Source organism: Macaca fascicularis, chromosome 10 (genome assembly GCF_037993035.2).
Source record: "Macaca fascicularis isolate 582-1 chromosome 10, T2T-MFA8v1.1".
In the NCBI taxonomy this organism is placed as follows: domain Eukaryota; kingdom Metazoa; phylum Chordata; class Mammalia; order Primates; family Cercopithecidae; genus Macaca; species Macaca fascicularis.
In genome coordinates, this window is record NC_088384.1 from 54,039,720 (window position 1) to 54,058,726 (window position 19,007).

Below are 19,007 nucleotides of genomic sequence, written 5' to 3' on the forward strand. Positions count from 1 at the left end.
CAGCTGACTGCTCTGTACTGGGAAGTTAAACACGTTAGAAAGAGGGGAGTTATAACACAGATTGAGTTATATTATGGGTCATTCCTGACCTGGAAACGTTTTAGCTCTTTGGAGCCCTTGAGTTTGCCATCAGGAGAAGGAGAGATGCCCGTTCAAGGTGAAGCCTGGAACCACCATGGGTTGGGTGAGGAATGCGCAGTGAATGTGCTTCCTAAGATGCCCTTCTGCTGATCAAAAGTGCATTCTTGGTTCCCCAGGAAGTGCCCATTTGGACAGAGATGGAGAATTACGATGGATATTGCTTCTCAATGTTTTGTCACTTTTGAGGTGCCATGGTGTCTTTCACCATTTCCTGGTTTCTTCCTTGTCTGCAGATCTTACTAGAGTTAGGCTAAATCAATTTCAGGTTCAGCTCTAGTGGACTGGGAACATTCTCCAGCAGGGAACTCCTTGGACAGGCTGGGGACAGCTGGGACACTTCCTGAAGCAACTTAGATAGGAAAAATCATGATGAACTTTGATTTAGGGAAGAACGTTGTTGGGCACCCTGAGTCCACCTACCGCCAGCCATGGAGGGCATGTTATAAACACACCAGACACGCCAAGGATGGGAACATTGGACCTAATTTAGCAAAAACAAATCCTTTCCCTCACACATACTTCTCTAATTACAAATGAGATCATGGTAGGCTTAGCATGAGTAAATTGATTCTCTCCACATAGTATTGGAGATGATAAATGTGTTCAAGAAAGGGCCTCAAATACCCCGCTGCTGATTAGAAAAGGCAAAATAATTGTGAGATAGTGACTAATAGATGGAAGGAATTGTGGCAGAATTGGTCTTGTTGCAGAAATGTCACTGGTCTGATCTTTTCAAGATAATTACCATCAAATGACTGTGTGTTTCATGCTCTACCCTTCAGTTGGCTGGGGCATTGCAGGAATCCCCACATTGACTCAGCTGTAGGTGGCTCTGGCTTTCTCTCTGTTTGAAGCCTGTAACAGAGCCTCTCTGTTTTCTTTTATCTTTTTTCTTTTTTTAAATTATACTTTAAGTTCTAGGGTACATGTGCACAACGTGCAGGTTTATTACATAGGTATATATGTGCCATGTTGGTTTGCTGCACCCATCAACTCATCATTTACAGTAGGTATTTCTCCTAATGCTATCCCTCCCCCAGACCCCCACCCCGTGACAGGCCCTGGTGTGTGATGTTCCCCGCCCTGTGTCCAGGTGTTCTCTTTTTTCAATTCCCACCTATGAGTGAGAACATGTGGTATTTGGTTTTCTATCCTTGTGATAGTTTGCTGAGAATGATGGTTTCCAGCTTCATGCATGTCCCTGCAAAGGACATGAAATCATCCTTTTTATGGCTGCATAGTATTCCATGGTGTATATGTACCAATTTTCTTAATCCGGTGAATCATTGATGGACATTTGGGTTGGTTCCAAGTCTTTGCTATTGTGAATAGTGTCACAATAAACATACATGTGCATGTGTATTTATACTAGCATGATTTATAATTCTTTGGGTATATACCACCCAGTAATGGGATCACTGGGTCAAATGGTATTTCTATTTCTAGATCCTTGAGGAATCGCCACACTGTCTTCCACAATGGTTGAACTAATTTACACTCTCACCAACAGTGTAAAAGTGTTACTATTTCTCCACATCCTCTCCAGCATCTGTTGTTTCCTGACTTTTTAATGATCGCCATTCTAACTGGCGTGAGATGGTATCTCATTGTGGTTTTGATTTTCATTTCTCTAATGACCAGTGAGGATGAGCATTTTTTCTTGTGTCTGTTGGCTGCATAAAAATGCCCTGTTTTGAGAAGTGTCTGTTCATATCCTTTGCCCACTTTTCGATGGGGTTGTTTTTTACTTGTAAATTTGTTTAAGTTCTTTGTAGATTCTGGATATTAGCTCTTTGTCAGATGGGTAGATTGCAAAAATTTTCTTCCATTCTGTAGGTTGCCTGTTTACTCTGATGGTAGTTTCTTTTGCTGTGCAGAAACTCTTTAATAGATACCATTTGTCTATTTTGGCTTTTGTTGCCATTGCTTTTGGTGTTTTAGTCATGAAGTCCTTGCCCATGCCTGTATCCTGAATGGTATTGCCTAGGTTTTCTTCTAGGGTTTTTATGGTTTTAGCTCTAACATTTAAGTCTCCAATCCATCTTGAATTAATTTTTGCATAAGGTGTAAGGAAGGGATCCAGTTTCAGCTTTCTACATATGGCTAGCCAGTTTTCCCAGCACCATTTATTAAATAGGGAATCCTTTCCCCATTTCTTGTTTTTGTCAAGTTTGTGAAAGATCTGATGGTTATAGATGTGTGGTGTTATTTCTGAGGCCTCTGTTCTGTTCCATTGCTCTATATACCTGCTTTGGTACAAGTACCATGCTATTTTGGTTACTGTAGCCTGGTAGTATAGTTTGAAGTCAGGTAGCGTGATGCCTCCAGCTTTGTTCTTTTTGCTTAGGATTGTCTTGGCAATGCGGGCTCTTATTTGGTTCCATATGAACTTTAAAGCAGTTTTTTTTCCAATTCTGTGAAGAAAGTCATTGGTAGCTTGATGGGGATGGCATTGAATCTATAAATTACCTTGGGCAGTATGGTTATTTTCACAATACTGATTCTTGCTATCCATGAGCATGGAATGTTCTTCCGTTTGTTTGTGTCCTCTTTTATTTTGTTGAGCAGTGTTTGCAGTTCTCCTTGAAGAGGTCCTTCAAATCCCTTGTTAGTTGGATTCCTAGGTATTTTATTCTCCTTGTAGCAATTGTGAATGGGAGTTCACTCATGATTTGACTCTCTTTTTGTCTGTTATTGGTGTATAGGAATGCTTGTGATTTTTGCACATTGATTTTGTATCTTGAGACTTTGCTGAAGTTGCCTATCAGCTTAAGGAGATTTTGGGCTGAGACGATGGGATTTTTCTAAATACACAATCATGTCATCTGCAAACAGGGACAATTTGACTTCCTCTTTTCCTGATTGAATACCCTTTATTTCTTTCTCTTGCCCGATTGCCCTGGCCAGAACTTCCAACACTATGTTGAATAGGAGTGGTGAGAGAGGGCATCCTTGTCTTGTACTGGTTTTTAAAGGGAATGCTTCCAGTTTTTGCCCATTCAGTATATTGGCTGTGGGTTTGTATAAAATAATAAGAACTTCATAAATAGTTCTTATTATTTTGAGATACGTTCCATGAATCCCTAGTTTTTTTAGTGTTTTTAGCATGAAGGACTGTTGAATTTTGTTGAAGGCCTTTTCTGCATCTATTGAGATTATCACGTGTTTTTTGTCGTTATTTCTGTTTATGTGATGGATTGTGTTTATTGATTTGCGATTGTTGAACCAGCCTTGCATCCCAGGGATGAAGCCGACTTGATTGTGGTGGATAAGCTTTTTGATATGCTGGCGGATTCAGTTTGCCAGTATTTTACAGTGAGGATTTTTGCATTGATGTTCATCAGGGGTATTGGTCTAAAATTCTCTTTTTTTGTTGTGTTTCTGCCAGGCTTTGATATCAGGATTATGCTGGCCTCATAAAATGAGTTAGGGAGGATTCCCTCTTTTTCTATTGATTGGAATAGTTTCAGAAGGAATGGTAACAGCTCCTCTTTTTACCTCCGGTAGAATTTGGCTATGAATCCATCTGATCCTGGACTTTTTTTGGTTGGTAGGCCATTATTTATTGCCTCAATTTCAGAGCCTGTTATTGGTATATTCAGGGATTCAACTTCTTCCTGGTTTAGTCTTTGGAGGGTGTATGTGTCCAGGAATTTATCCATTTCTTGTAGATTTTGTAGTTTATTTGCATAGAGGTGCTTATAGCATTCTCTGATGGTAGTTTGTATTTCTGTGGTATTGGTGGTGATATCCCCTTTATCATTTTTTATTGCATCTATTTGATTCTTCTCTTCTTTATTAGTCTTGCTAGTGATCTATCAATTTAGTTGATCTTTTCAAAAAACCAGCTCCTGGATTCATTGATTTTTTTGAAAGTTTTTTTGTGTCTCTATCTCCTTAGTTCTCCTCTGATTTTGGTTATTTCTTACCTTCTTTTTTTGTAGACAGGAGGTCTCTCTATATTGCCCAGGCTGGTCTCAAACTCACAGGCTCAAACAATCCTCTTGCCTCAGTCTCCCAAAGTGCTTGGATTACAGGCATGAGCTACCACACCCTGCCTGACTTCTTTAATTCCTTCTAAATTAAATGTCTGGAAACTTTAGGATGTTACAGTTAATATTTGTGGATGAATGATTCTTCCTGTAGCATTTTAAGGAGGTGAGATGTACAGACTCATTCCAGATGGACCTCAGTTTGCTAAGTACAGTACTTAAACTGCCATTTTGATAGATAACACTAGTAGTTAGAGGACATCTTCAAATTTGCAGGAAACAAGGTCCGAATAGAAGATTTGTAAGTCACTATTCTCAATGGCTCATGCCTATAACCTCAGCACTTTGGGAGGCTGAGGCAGTCAGATTGCTTTAGGCCAGGAGTTTGAGACCAGGCTGGGCAACATGGTGAGACCCCATATCTACAAAAAATTTGAAAATTAGCTGAGTGTAGTGGTGTGTGCCTGTGGTCCCATCTGCTCGGGAGGCTGAGGTGGGAGAATAGCTTGAGCTGAGGAGGTTGAGGCTACAGTGAGCTGTGGTCCTGCCTCTGCACTTTAGCCTCAGCGACAATGAGACCCTGCCTCAAAAAAAAAAAAAAAAAAAAAAAAAAAAAAAAAAAAAAGAAAAAAGATTTGTGACTGTGAGACTTAATCTAGGAACGAATGGAAATGAAACTGTAGTGATGTTTCTCCTGCATTCTTCCGTCTGCAGAATGGCACCATTGTCATGCAGATGCTGATGCCCAGCATTGAGCCTGTTTCCTACCTTAGGGGAAGTTCCCTGGCCCTTCCCACCTACCTCTCCTGTGCAAGTTTATTACAACTGAATGGCCTCAAGAGCAAGTGTGCCTTCTGGTTTAAAGTTTTATCAGATTAGGGCATTGCCAGGTTGATAGGGATGAAACAGAAGCAACCGGAAGAGAATCTTAGGCTCCCACATCTACCCAGCTACCGCCAGCCCTTTCTGTTGTTCACTGGATCCCATCCTTACTGAGGGACATCTTTCAGCAATTCTTTCCTCCTTGGATTTGCATCTTCAGAGTTCTCCCACCCTTTGAATCCACTCCACTTAGCATTTCACCAACACTGCTCCACCGAAACTACTCTTGTCAGGCCACCAATGACCTTCACCTTGCAATTCAATTGCCATTTCCTGGCCTCTTCTTATTTGTCCTATCGGTAGCATTTGAACTAGCCAGTCACTGCTTTCTCCTAGATAAACTGTTTTTTTTTTTTTCTCTTTCTGTTTTTCTTTTTGAGACGGAGCCTCACTCTGTTGCCTGTTGCCCAGACTGCAATGCAGTGGTCCAATCCTGGCTCACTGCAACCTCTGCCTCCTGGGTCCAAGCAATTTTCCTGCCTCAGCCTCCTGAGAAGCTGGGGTTACAGGCGAGTGCCACCATGCCCAGCTAATTTTTGTATTTTTAGTAGAGACAGGGTTTCACTATGTTTCCTAGGCTGGTCTCGAACTCCTGACCTCTAGTGATCCACCCACCTTGGCCTCTCAAAGTGCTGGGATTACAGGCATGAGCCACTGTGCCCAGCTGATAAACTTTCTTTACTTGGCTTTTGGGACATCACACTTCCTTCATTTTCTCCCCAGCTCACTGACTACTCTTCATAGTCTCTTTTCTGGTTCCTCCCATTTCCCTGACTTTCTGATATAGGAGTTCCCTCAGGGCTGCTTAATCATACTCACTCCTTTGGGGATCTCATTCACTTTTATGACTTTAAATACCATCTGTATGCATATGCTGATGACTCAAAATTGTATCTTCCCTGGATTCTTAACACTTAGCTTGGCCAGAGGATAGAAAAGTAAATACAGCCAATTAGTCCTGGAAAGGTGGTCAGTCATACTCACATTTTAAGAAATGCAAATCCAAACTATAAGAAGATACCACCTACATATATGAGATAAGCAAAAGTTTAACGTTTGACAGTCAGAGCTGATGACCATGTAGGAAAACAGGCCATTGTGTACTGGTGGAGGGAATATAAATTGGTGCAGCCTCCTTTGAGAATAATTTGGCATAATCTATCCTTTGAACAATCATTCCCACTGCTAGAAATTTACCCTTGGAAATACTTTCACAACTTTTACAGGATACAGATACTAGAGCATTTCCTGCAGCACTGTAAATTCAAAAGGGTGGAAATGGAAACCACCCTTGGGTGCTCCAGGGACCATAAAATAAAATTTGGTGTATCTGCAAGATGGAATACTATGAGACTTAAAAATGTAAACAGAGGAGTTTCTTCTGCATGTTATGGATCATGAGATTCACAACGATTTATAGAAGCTGCTGACCAAAGTTTTCTTGGGGCAGTTTCCCTAGAAGTAGGATGAAAAAAGACTTCATTTCATGCCCCTCCTTTTCTGTCCTCTTATTACTGAAGAGTGAGTGCAGGAGGATAAAATGTGGAGGCCGCTGCTTCCTTAATTGCTGGTCTAGTCACAGCCATTCTTGAGGCCCACTTTCTCCATGAAGTATTTTTTATATCCTATGATCCCAAGCACTTTATTTCTTTAGTTCTCAACAGTATCCCCAAATTACCAGCCTGCATCTATCATCCTGCATTTATTGCAGGTTTTTTTTCTTTTCTTTTAGATGGTGTCTGGCTCTGTTGCCCAAGCTGAAGTGTGTTGGTGCCATCTTGGGTCACTGCAACTTCCACCTCCCAGTCACAAGTGATTCTTCTGCCTCAGCCTCAAGGTTAGTTGAGATTACAAGCACCCACCACCACACCTGGCTAATTTTTGTATTTTTAGTAGAGATGAGGTTTCACCATGTAGGCCAGGGTGGTCTCAACTCCTGATCTCAAGTTATCCGCCTGCCTTGGCCTCCCAAAGTGCTAGTATTACAGGCATGAACCACTGTACCTGGCCCATTTATTGCAAGTTTTTGAGAGCACTACTATATTTATTGTTCTTCCACAGCATAGATCTGTGCCAAATACAGAATAAGTTTCCAGGTATTTGTTGAAGTCAGAAGTGAAAATAAGAAGACACCAATTGAATAATAACTAAACAAGAACACATTCAAGTTAATACCAGCTGACAAACAAGGTCGTCAAAGTATTATCAGAATACCTAATAACTGCTACCTGGGCTTTATATACTTGGCCACAGTTTCCATTATTCAGAATTGCAGAATCCTGCCTTCCCTATACTCCAAAATATGTGAATAAATCATGCAGTGGACAATGGCAGAAGTATAAGAAAGTATATGTCTTTCCCATACTGAAACTGCTATTTGTCATATTCTTTTTTTCTCTCTCTCTCTCTCACCCAGGCTGGAGTGCAGTGGCATGATGGCACCTCACTGAGAACCTCCACCTCCAGAGTTCAAGTGATTCTGGTACCTCAGCCTCCCAAATAGCTGGGACTACAAGTGTGTGTCACCTTGCCCCACTCATTTTTGTATTTTTAGTAGAGATGGGGTTTTACCATGTTAGCTTGGCTAGTCTCGAACTCCTGGCCTCAGGTGATCCACCCACCTCAACCTTCCAAAGTGCTAGGTTTACAGGCATGAGCCTGAGTTTCTTATATACTTTGGATGTTAACCTCTTATCAGATATGTGGTTTACAAATATTTTCTCCCATTCTTTTGGTTGTGTCTTCACTCTGTTGATTGTTTTTTTTTTTTCTTTCTTTCTTTCCTGTGCAGAAGCTATTTAGTTTGATGTAATTCCATTTATATATTTTTGTAACCTGTGCTTTTGGAGTCATATCCAAAAAATCCTTGCCAATATCATGGAGCATTTCGCCTAAGTTTTCTTTTAGTAGTTTTTTAGTTTCAGGTCTTACATTTAAGTTTGCAATACATTTTGAGTTGATGTTTGGATATGATGTGAGACAAAGTTCTGATTTCATTCTACCGTATGTAGTTATTCAGTTTTCTCAGCAACATGTATTGAAGAGACTGCCCTTTCCCCGTTGTGTATTCTTGGCACTTTTGTCAAAAATCAATTGACCATAAATGTATTGGTTTAGTTCTGGGCTCTATTTTATTCTGCTGGTATGTCTGATTTCATGTGTCAACCTCAAAAATCTGAGACAGGTCTCAGTGAATTCAGAAAGTTTATTTTGCAAAGGTTGAAAATGTGCGCCTGTGATACAGCCTCAGGAGGTCCTGATGACATGTGCCCAAGGTGGTGGGGGCATAGCTGGGTTTTTTTTTTTTTTTTTTTTTTTTTTTTGAGACAGAGTCTCGCTCTGTTGCCTAGGCTGGAGTGCAGTGGTGCAATCTTGGTTCACCACAACCTCTGCCTCCCAGGTTCAAGCAGTTCTCTGCCTCAGCCTCCCAAGTAGCTTGGATTACAGGCTCCCGCCACTTGCCCGGCTAATTTTTGTATCTTTAGTAGAGACAGGGTTTCACTATCTTTACCAGGCTGATCTTGAACTCCTGACCTTGTGATCCACCCTCCTCAACCTCCCAAAGTCTGGGATTACAGGCATAAGCCACCACACCTGGCCAGTTTTATACATTTTAGGGAGACATAAGACATTAATCAATATATGTAAGACATACATTGATTGGTTCCATCAGGAAAGGTGGGACCACTCAAGCACAGAGGGTGCTTTCAGGTCACAGGTAGGTGAGAGACAAATGGTTGCATTTTTTTTTTTTGAGTTTCTGATTAGCCTTTCCAAAGGAGGCAATCAGATATGCATTTATCTCAGTGAGCAGAGGGATGACTTTGAATCGAATGGGAGGCAAGCTTGCCCTAAACAGTTTTCAGCTTGACTTTTCCCTTTAGTTTAGTGATTTTTGGGTCTCTAAGATTTATTTTACTTTCACATTTCCCCCCTTTTCTTTTTTTAAAATATTTTGGAGAAAGCATTTTAGAAGAAAGTGAGTCCCTGGTCTCAGGTTTTCTCTGATCATTCACGACTAGGATGGTTTACTCCTAGATGTGCAGGTCCTGAGTTAAGAAAACTCATTTTTAGCAGGTTGAGAATTCTCATGTTCTATGAAGAGAAAACCGGGAGAAAAAGGGAGAAAAACAACAACAAACAAAAGAACAATCCTGGAAAATCAGTATAGACCACATTACTCTGAAGTCTGTACATCAGTAGGCAGGTATGAAAGTGGCTTATGTATGTAAATAGGTTGCTGTTACTTTCTTCTGACATTAAGTTGTCCAGATTCATTTTGCAGGGCTTTAAGAAATCACATCTTAGTTTTCAGTGATTTTAAATTAGGAAAAATGTGGCAAAAAAGGAAAAGAAAGAAGAAAAGTATTGAAAACATTATTTTGGAGACCAGTAACCAGGAAAAATTAGAATTCAGTTCAAACTGTTGAAAATAATAAAAATTGAAAACAAGCAAGACTAGAATCTGAGAACAGGTGTACTATAGTTTTTGAAACATAATTTTTCTTTCCTAGTTTCCCATTTTTACTAAAGACAAATCATGATAGGACCAATTTGGCTTATTATACTTGGCCAGATTATTTGTATAAAGTGCAGCAAGAATAATGATTTTTTCAATAGGTTTTTAAAATTGGCTTTGATGGAACTTTTTCATAGAAGGAATCTCAGATAAGACTTTTTAAAGCCAAGCACAGCCATGGATTTGTACCATCAAATACTCACGAATTGTGTGAATTCTCCTCTTGAGATTTTAAAATAACTTGGGGCCATGAGCCTGTCAGAAAATGACAGTCTCTACTTACTACAGGTCAGGAGCCCTGTGCAGGGACTGTGTAGATGAGGTGTGGGCCAGTTTTCTCAAGGAGCTTTTATTGGCTCTGTATGTCAAGTTTGATTCCTTAAAGGAAAGTATACCATTCAAGTCAAAGCCTTGGTAAAGTAACCAGATTCTCAAATTGTGTCCTGTTACAAATGAAAACAGATTCTTACTCTGCGTATGCAATAGCTATATTGCCAATAAGTTAAGAATATTCACAAATAACTTCCAAATTCTGGAGAAATCAGGTAGAGAGAAACAAATATGTTCCAGATTTTGTTCATAGGTGTATACTTAATTGTTAAAAGCTGTCAATAGCTCAAAAGAAAGGTTTCTTTGACTGAAAAAACAGAACAAAGGATCAGCAACATTTTAAGTAAAAAGGTCAAAAAGATTACTTCAGTCTTCTATTAGTTCAGTCCATGCAGTTAATTTTTGTTTTGCTTGATATTCATGAACATTTCAGCTCTCTGAGTCCTGAAAGTTTTTCCTCTATTCCGATGTCACAGCCTCCAAAGTTATCAGAAACTTGCATTGAGGAGCACCTATTCAGAGTTTTATAGCTGATTATAAAACCACCTTCTAAAGAGGACCAAAACAACAATTGTCCATGGATGACAAAAAATTTTAGAGCAGTCGTAGTCAAAGACACAATTGACAAGAAAACTTGTTACCTCTGTGGCACACTAACATAATCATAATTATTACTGATAACGTACACTAAGTCCTATCAGAATTATAGGATTTTTTCATAATTTTGGAACACATCAATAATATATTTATACAAATATAGCCCAAAGAAAACCAAATAGCATTTCATATTTGATAATGTTTCCTGTATAATTTTTGTACCAAAAAAACCCCATATATGTCATTTTTGGACTTTAGGGAACTTTATACCTTAAAGGATTCATTAGGTCAGAAAAAGACATAATTTATAATTTCACTTTGGAAAGTTTGTCAAATATCAAAGGTTTAAACACTCAATATTACAAAATGAGATTACACGTCATTGTAAAATATGTTATTCATTTAACTGAAGTGATAACATAAGGATTTCAAAAAAGGGTGAAAACCTTCATTCTTTCAGAGAGGAGACTTAATTTTCCAAATAAGCCCTAATAAAAACAGGGTGAAGCCAATTAGATTTGTTTTTCAAAATTTTATAAACAATCTATAAAATTTTAATGTTAACCATAAGATATAACTTCCATAAGCTTTTTATACCATTTATAACCTTTATTAGGGAGTCAGTTAATGCTTTAAGAAAACCTTGTTAATCTGACACAGGGGCCTATATGCTGGTCTTGCATTTGTGTATCTTTGACATTAAAGAAACTGAACTATTTTATCTCTCAAAATCAGCCCATACAATCTCACATGCCCACCTCTTCCTTGATAGTCTCTTGGTCTTGAGGAGTTGAATAGCTTTCATTTCTGTAGTTTGAAATGTAGTTTATTTTGATTGGCATCTTTTACCAGGCCTGAATATGAGGCTTTAATTGCTGTCAGTTTTTAAGATTTAGTGGGACTTGGTGTCCTTTTTAGACCCAGGAGTCAAGGCCTTATAAATCAATGTCACAAGGACTGTAAAAGCACATACAGAAAGATATATGGATGTAATAAATTTAATTTAAAAAGTTGTTTTAATCTCAGTTTTTTCCTAAGCAAAGCAAAACTTAGTAATAATGGCATAGGAATTGTTTCAATAAATCATAAAATCTGTTAGGCCAGTTACCAAAAGGCAAAAGAAAACACCTTCCTCACTGCACTGAATATTACGTTGGAAGAAAACATTTTGTTTAGACCTTAAGAAAATATTGTTAGCATCAGACCTCAACAAAGAGAACTTGAAAAAAACATATATGAGCTGAAAATGAGTTGAAGGAGGGCATTACTATTTCAGAAGGGAGAGAAAACAAAAAAATGGTGAGGTGCAATAAAAGTTGAACTTTGGGTTAAAAAAATTAAAATATATTATAATCTATTAAGAGTAAATCAATCCCTTAGGAAAATTTCATTGTTCGAAGCAATTATTTAATATGTAAGTGTTGTTTTTTGCATCAAGCCCAATCTCTAGAAAGATCACTATAATTTCCTTTTAATTATAGACAACTTGATCATATAAAAGTTTTTTTTTTGTTTGTTTGTTTTTTTTGGTTTTTTTTTGTTTTTTTTTTTTTTTTGACAGAGTCTCATTCTGTTGCCCAGGCTGAAGTGCAGTGATGTGATCTCAGCTCACTGCAACTGCAACATCTGCCTCCCAGGTTCAAGTGATTCTCCTGCCTCAGCCTCCCGAAAAGGTGGGATGACAGGTGTGCACCACCATGCCTGGCTAATTTTTGTATTTTTATTAGAGACAGGGTTTTGCCATGTTGGCCAGACTGGTCTCCAACTCCTGACCTCAGGTGATCTGCCCACCTTGGCCTCCCGAAGTGCTGGGATTACAGACATGAGCCACTTGCCTGGCCTCTTTCTTTTTTTCTTTTTTTGGGAAATAAATCTTCTTATTGTGACTTACACAGACTGTTCATGACTTGGACTTTCTGGTGTGTTCTAAACATCCCTCTTTCTTTAAATTTTTTTTTTTTTGAGACAGAGTCTCACTCTGTCACCCAGGCTGGAGTGCAATGGTGTAATCTTGGCTTCCTGCAACCTCCGCCTCCCAAGTTCAAGCGATTCTCCTGCCTCAGCCTCCTGAGCAGCTGGGACTACAGGCACGCACCACCACACCCAGCTAATTTTTGTATTTTTAGTAGAGACGGGGTTTCACCATGTTGACCAGGATGGTCTTGATCTCTTGACCTTGCGATCCGCCTACCTCGGCCTCCCAAAGTGCTGGGATTATAGGCTTGAGCCGCAGCGCCCGGCCTAAACATCCCTCTTTAAACAACCAGTCATTTTATTCTAGGACTAAATCTACCATACAAGATTCTTTCTCATATAAAATGATTTCTTTTTATTTATTTGTTTATTTAACTAAAAACAACCCTCTTTATTTTGATAGCTTTCTTTACACCTGTCTTATTTCTTGGTCCCTTTTACCTCGTTTTATATGTAACCTTTAAATAAACTTTGAATTAGACAAAAATTGTTCACCTTTTTTAAAAAGGACACTTTTTTTTTTCTGGCAAGAATGTTTTCCTTCAATTATCTTAATTGGAAAATACCCAAATAATGAAATATCTATTATTTAATTTAATATAACTTTAGACTCTAAATTGTGACAAGTTTGTTGACAAGTATTTATCCCATTACATTTACCTATTTTATTTTAATTGTTTACCTAGATTATTTATGGAAATTGTGATCATTATTGTTTAAAGTTATGAAACCACCATTGCAAAATTATAGCTGAAATAGTGAAAAAGTTCTAACCTAACTGACTGCATTTTGCTTCTTATCTCCAAGCTGTTCTTGTTCATTCCTGAGCATAGGCCAAACTAACTTTGGGAGAAACTTAGTTTATAATTTAGCTTTGAAGCAAAGACAATAACTGTCCTTTCCCAAATAAACCTCCCTACTGTTTGTGGACCGAATTGCCTAAAGCCACAAGATTAGAAGTTAGGGTAATTTTACTGAATAATTCAAGATGTAACTATTTTGATAAAACCAATATCAATGTCTTCTTTATTAAAAATTACATAAGCGAAGATTATTCTGTTTTGGATTGGGTTTATAGTTTTGTAGCCCCTATACCAAATGTTGACAGCTAATAGTATTTGTCAGGGATAAGTATGAAAATGCTTGATTAATAAATGCAAACAAAAATATATGCTGGCAATTCTTAAGACATTTCTAATATTACTTTACCAACAATCTTAAAACAAACTTATTTATTAAAGATTTAAATTAAGTTATGTAAACTTGAAAAAGCATTTGACTAGCCTTTTCTTTTTTCCTGATAGTGTATTTGATTCAAGCACTTTTATTTTCTTAAGCCAATTAATTAGAGCTCTATTATATATTGTCAGTAGTGAAACACTCATACACAGCACATGAATACATAGATGTATTAGGCATGCCTATAGAAATATATCTTACAGATTCATAAAAACTGTTTTTTTTCCCGCTGTCTTAGACTTTCAGATTCTTGATAACCTGTTTCACAACCCTAGACAGTTGTCAGCTAAATAACCTTAAATTTTACTATTGAAGGAAACAACTGAGGTGAAAATAAAATAGCAAAATTTACATCGTAAGGTAGAGAGAGAAAGTCTGGTGGTGCTAGAGGGAGATTAAAGATGCATACCAAATCAAACATAAAATTACAGAAATTTATCATAGGATTGTACAAGGAGACCAATTTTATTTAGATAGGGACTACCTATTTTTAACTGGATCTCTGAGGTCTGAGAAGAGCCCAAACTAAATCCTAGGTCTCCAAAAAGGGAGAGTTATGATGAGATTAGGGCAGGTGATGCTTTTCCAGGGCACTTACAATTTTTTTTAAACAAAGACATTTTTAAGTGTCTAAACTACGTTCTTCCTTAAAAACCCAAGAGTAGTCTCTGTTGCAGTAACTATTTTAGTTTAAAAAGAAAAAAGAAACAGGTAATACAATATAAAAGTAAGCAGTTTAAGAGCTGACACAAACTTGTCTGTTTACACTCTTGGGGTCCCATAACTAAAAACAGAGATTTCTCCCCAAATAGGCATCGGGAGTCTGTCCCTTCCCTCCCCTCCCCTCCCCTCCCTTTCTTTCCTTTCACTTCGCTTTGCTTCCCTTCCTTCTTTTTTCTTGAGACGTGTTGCCCAGGCTGAAGTGCAATGGTATGATCTTGGCTCACTGCAACCTCCACCTCCTGGGTTCAAGTGATTCTCCTCCCTCAGCCTCATGAGTAGCTGGGATTATAGGCACCCACCACAACACCCAGCTAATTTTTGTATTTTTGGTACAGACTGGGTTTCACCAGGTTGGCCAGGCTGTTCTCGAACCCCTTACCTCAGGTGATCCACCCGCCTCGGCCTCCCAAAGTGCTGTGATTAGAGTCATGAGCCACTGTGCCCAGCCTAATGTGTCTCTCTCTCTCTTTTTTTTTTTTATGGTTAAAAGAGGAAACATGAAGGAAACAGATATTCACTGAGCACTTATGGCCCACCCATGCTTTAGTTATTTTACTTATCTCCTTTATACAAGGAGGAAGCAGATTTAGAGAGGCCAAATAACTCATCTAATATCTCATAGTAAGAATGCAAGCCCGGATTTGAACTCAGTCCCATGAATTCAAAGCCCACAATCTTTCTATAGCATGTGAAGTCATTTCTTCTTGGGTCTCTGCACTTGGTTCTCCTTCATCACTTCAGGCAGCATAAGATGCTGAGCGTCTACCAATTGCTATTTTTTTCTTCCTTTGTCTTTGTTAAGGTAAATAATATGTATATAATTTACCATCTTTACCATTTTAAGTGTCAAGTTCAGTGTAATAAATACATTTATATAATTTTTTCCATTTATCTTCCTACTCGCCTTTCTTCTTCCCAGTCTTTGGTAACAACCAATCTAATCTGTATCTTACTCATATGTAAGAGCTTTAGAGAACATGTGATATTTGTCTTTCTGTGCTTGGCTTATTTTGCTTGACATAATGCCTCTAGTTCCATCCATATTACTGTAAATAACAGGATTTCATTAATTTTATGGCTGAATAATTTTTTATTGTGTATATTTACCACATTTTCTTTATTCTTCTGTTGATGAGCACTTAAGTTGATTCTGTATTAGGGCTATTTTGAATAGTGCTACAGCAAACGTGGGAGAGCAGATAACTCTTTGGTGTGTTTATTTCCTTTTTCCTTCTTTTTAAAAATATGCCCAGTAGTGGAATTACTGGGTCATATGGTAGCTCTGTTTTTACTTTTTTGGGGAACTTCCATACTGTTCTTCACTGTAGCTGTACTAATTTACATTCTCACCAACGGTGTATGGGGGTTCCCTTTTCTCTACCTCATTGCCAGAATTTGTTATTGTCTATCTCTTTGATGCAGACTACTTTAATTGGGGTGAGACTGATGATACTGCATTGTGGTTTTGATTTGAATTTCTCTAATGATTAGTAATATTGAGTATAGCTTCATATACCTGTTGACCACTTGTACATTGTCTTTTTGTAGGTCTTTATATGTCAAAATGTCATTTTGTATGTCTTCTTTTGGGATGTGTCTGTTAAGATCTTTTGTCTGTTTTTAATCTTTTTACTTTTTTATTTTTTTTATTTTTTAGATACAGGGCCTCACTCTGTCACCCAGAGTGGAATGTAGTGGCTCAATTATAGATCACTATAACCTCAAATTCTTGGGCCCAAGTGATCCTACTGCCTCAGCCTCCTGACTAGCTAGGACTTCATTTTTGCTTTGGTTGCCTGTGTGTTTTGAGGTCATATACAAAATTCTTTGCCCAGACCAATGTCCTGGAGCATTTCCTCAATGTTTTCTCCTGGTACTTTCATCATTCCAGGTCTTAGATTTCAGTCTTGAATCCATTTTGATTTGATTTTCATGTATGCTGAGAGATAGGGGTCTGGTTTCATTCTTCTGTAAGATAGTTATCCAGTTTTCCCAGCATCATTTACTGAAAAGACTGTCTTTTTTTTATTGTATGGTCTTGGCACCTTTATCAAAGATGAGTTGGTTTTAAATATGTGAGTATGTATCTGAATGCTCTGTTTTGTTCCATTGATCTATATGTCTGTTTTTATGTGAGTACCATGCTGTTTTAGTTACTATAGCTTTGTAGTAAGTTTTGAATTCTGGTAGTGTGATGCCTCCAGGTTCATTGTTGTTGCCAGGATTGCTCTGGCTATTTGGGATCTTTTGTGGTTCTATATAAACTTTAGAATTTTTTTCCTATTTCTGTGAAGAATATCATTGGTATTTTGAGAGGGATTGCATTGAATGCGTAAATTGCTTTGAGTAGTATTGTCATTTTAAAAATATTAATTCCTCCACACCATGAGCATGGAATATCTTTTCATTTTTGTCTTCTTCTATTTCTTTCATCAGAATTTTATAGTGTTCCTTTGTTCTTTGTATGGACCCTTCCTTCCTTCCTTCCTTCCTTCCTTCCTTCCTTCCTTCCTTCCTTCCTTCCTTCCTTCCTTCTTTTTTTTTTTTCTTTGATGGAGTCTTGCTCTGTTGCCAGGCTGAAGTACAGTGTTGCGATCTCAGCTCACTGCAACCTCCACCTCCCAGGTTCAAGCGATTCTCCTGCCTCAGCCTCCTGAGAAGCTGGGACTACAGGCGCATGCCACCATGCATGACCAGCTCAATTTTTTTTTTTTTTTTTTTTTTTTGTATTTTTAGTAGAGGCGGGGTTTCACCATGTTGGCCAGGATGGTCTGGAACTCCAGACCTTGTGATCCACCCACCTCCACCTCCCAAAGTGCTGGGATTACAGGTGTGAGCCACCGTGCCCGGCCTTGTATAGATATTTCTTCTCTGATTAGATTGATTCCTAGGTGTCTTATGTATTTTGTAACTATTGTAAATGGGATTGCTTTCTTTCTTTTTTTTTTTTTTTCTTTGAGATGGGGTTTTGATCCTGCTGCCCAGGCTGGAGTGCAGTGGCCCGATTTCAGCTCACTACAACCTCCGCCTCCCAAGTTCAAGCGATTCTCCTGCCTCGGCCTCCCGAGTAGCTGGAATTACAGGCATGTGCCACCATGCCTGGTTAATTTAGTATTTTTAATAGAGACAGGGTTTCTCCATGTTGGTCAGGCTGGTCTCGAACTCCTGACCTCAGATGATTTGCCCACTTTGGCCTCCCAAAGTGCTGGGATTACAGGCATGAGCCACCATGCCTGGCCCTGCTTTCTTGATTTCTTTTTCAGATCAGTCACTGTTGACATATATAAATGCTTCTGATTTTTGTATGTTGTTTTGTACCCTGCCACTTTACTAAATTCATTTATCAATTCTAATAGTGTTCTTGGTGGAGTCTTTAGGTTTTTGTAATTATAAGATCATGTCATCTGGAAACAAGGCTAGTTTGACTTCTTCCTTTCCAATTTGGATGCCCTTCATTTCTTCTCTTGCCTAATTGCTCTGGCCAGGACTTCTGGTATTATGCTGAATAATAGCAGTGAAAGTAGGCATCCTTGTCTTGTTATAGCCTTTAGAGAAGGGCCTTCAATTTATCTGTGTTGAGTATGCTATTAGCTATGGGTGTGTCATACATGGCCTTTATTATTTTGAGGTAGTTTCTCCTATACCCTTTTTGATGAGTTTTTTTTTTTTAAATCATATAAGGATGTTGAGTTTTATCAAATACTTTTTTGGCATCCATTGAAGTAATGGTTTTTGTTATTGACTCTGTTAATGTGATTGTATCATGTTTGTTGGTTTGCATGTGTTGAACCATCTTTGTATCCCTGGAATAAATTCCACTTGATCATGGTGAATGACTTTTTCAATGTGTTGTTGAATTTTGTTTGCTACTATTTTGTTGAGGATTTTTACATTATATTTATCGTTGATACTGGCATGTAGTTTTCTTTTTTTGGTTGTGTCTTCCTCTCATTTTGGTATTAGGGTAACTTACGCTGGCCTTGTAGAATGAGTTTGGAAGTATTCCTTCCTCTTCGGTTTTTTTTGAGGAGTTTGAGTAGGATTGGTATTAGTTCTTTAATGATACAATTCAGCAGTAAATCCATCAGGTTCAAGGCTTTTCTTTGATGGGAGACTTTTTATGATGGCTTGGATCTTATTGGTTTGTTGAGGTTTTCTATTTCTTCATGGTTGAATCTTGGTAGGTTTTATAGGTTCAGGACTTTATCTATTTCTCTTAGGTTTTGAAATTTGTCGTATAGTTTTTCATAATAGTGTTGTAGTCCCAGCGATGCACGAAGATGTAACAGTCTCTTCTTGTCTGAGATAACACCTGGAGTTCTTTGTCCTACCTCCAAGATGATTAAGGAGTACAGACACAAAGGTCAGGTTAGAGCAAAAGTTTAATAAGCGAAAGAAGAAAGCTCTTTGCCAGCAGAGAGGGGGTCAAGTGGGGTGCCCACTATGAGGCTGGGCTCCCAGGTTTTGTGGACTGGGAAGGGGAAGGAATGTGCTTAGTTCCTGGGCTGTCTTGGAGAACACGTGACTCAGCTTGGCCCAGGGACCTTGGCCGACCGACCAGTCAGGAGCTGAAATGATGATTCATAGCTGCTGCTCAGCTTGGCCCAGGA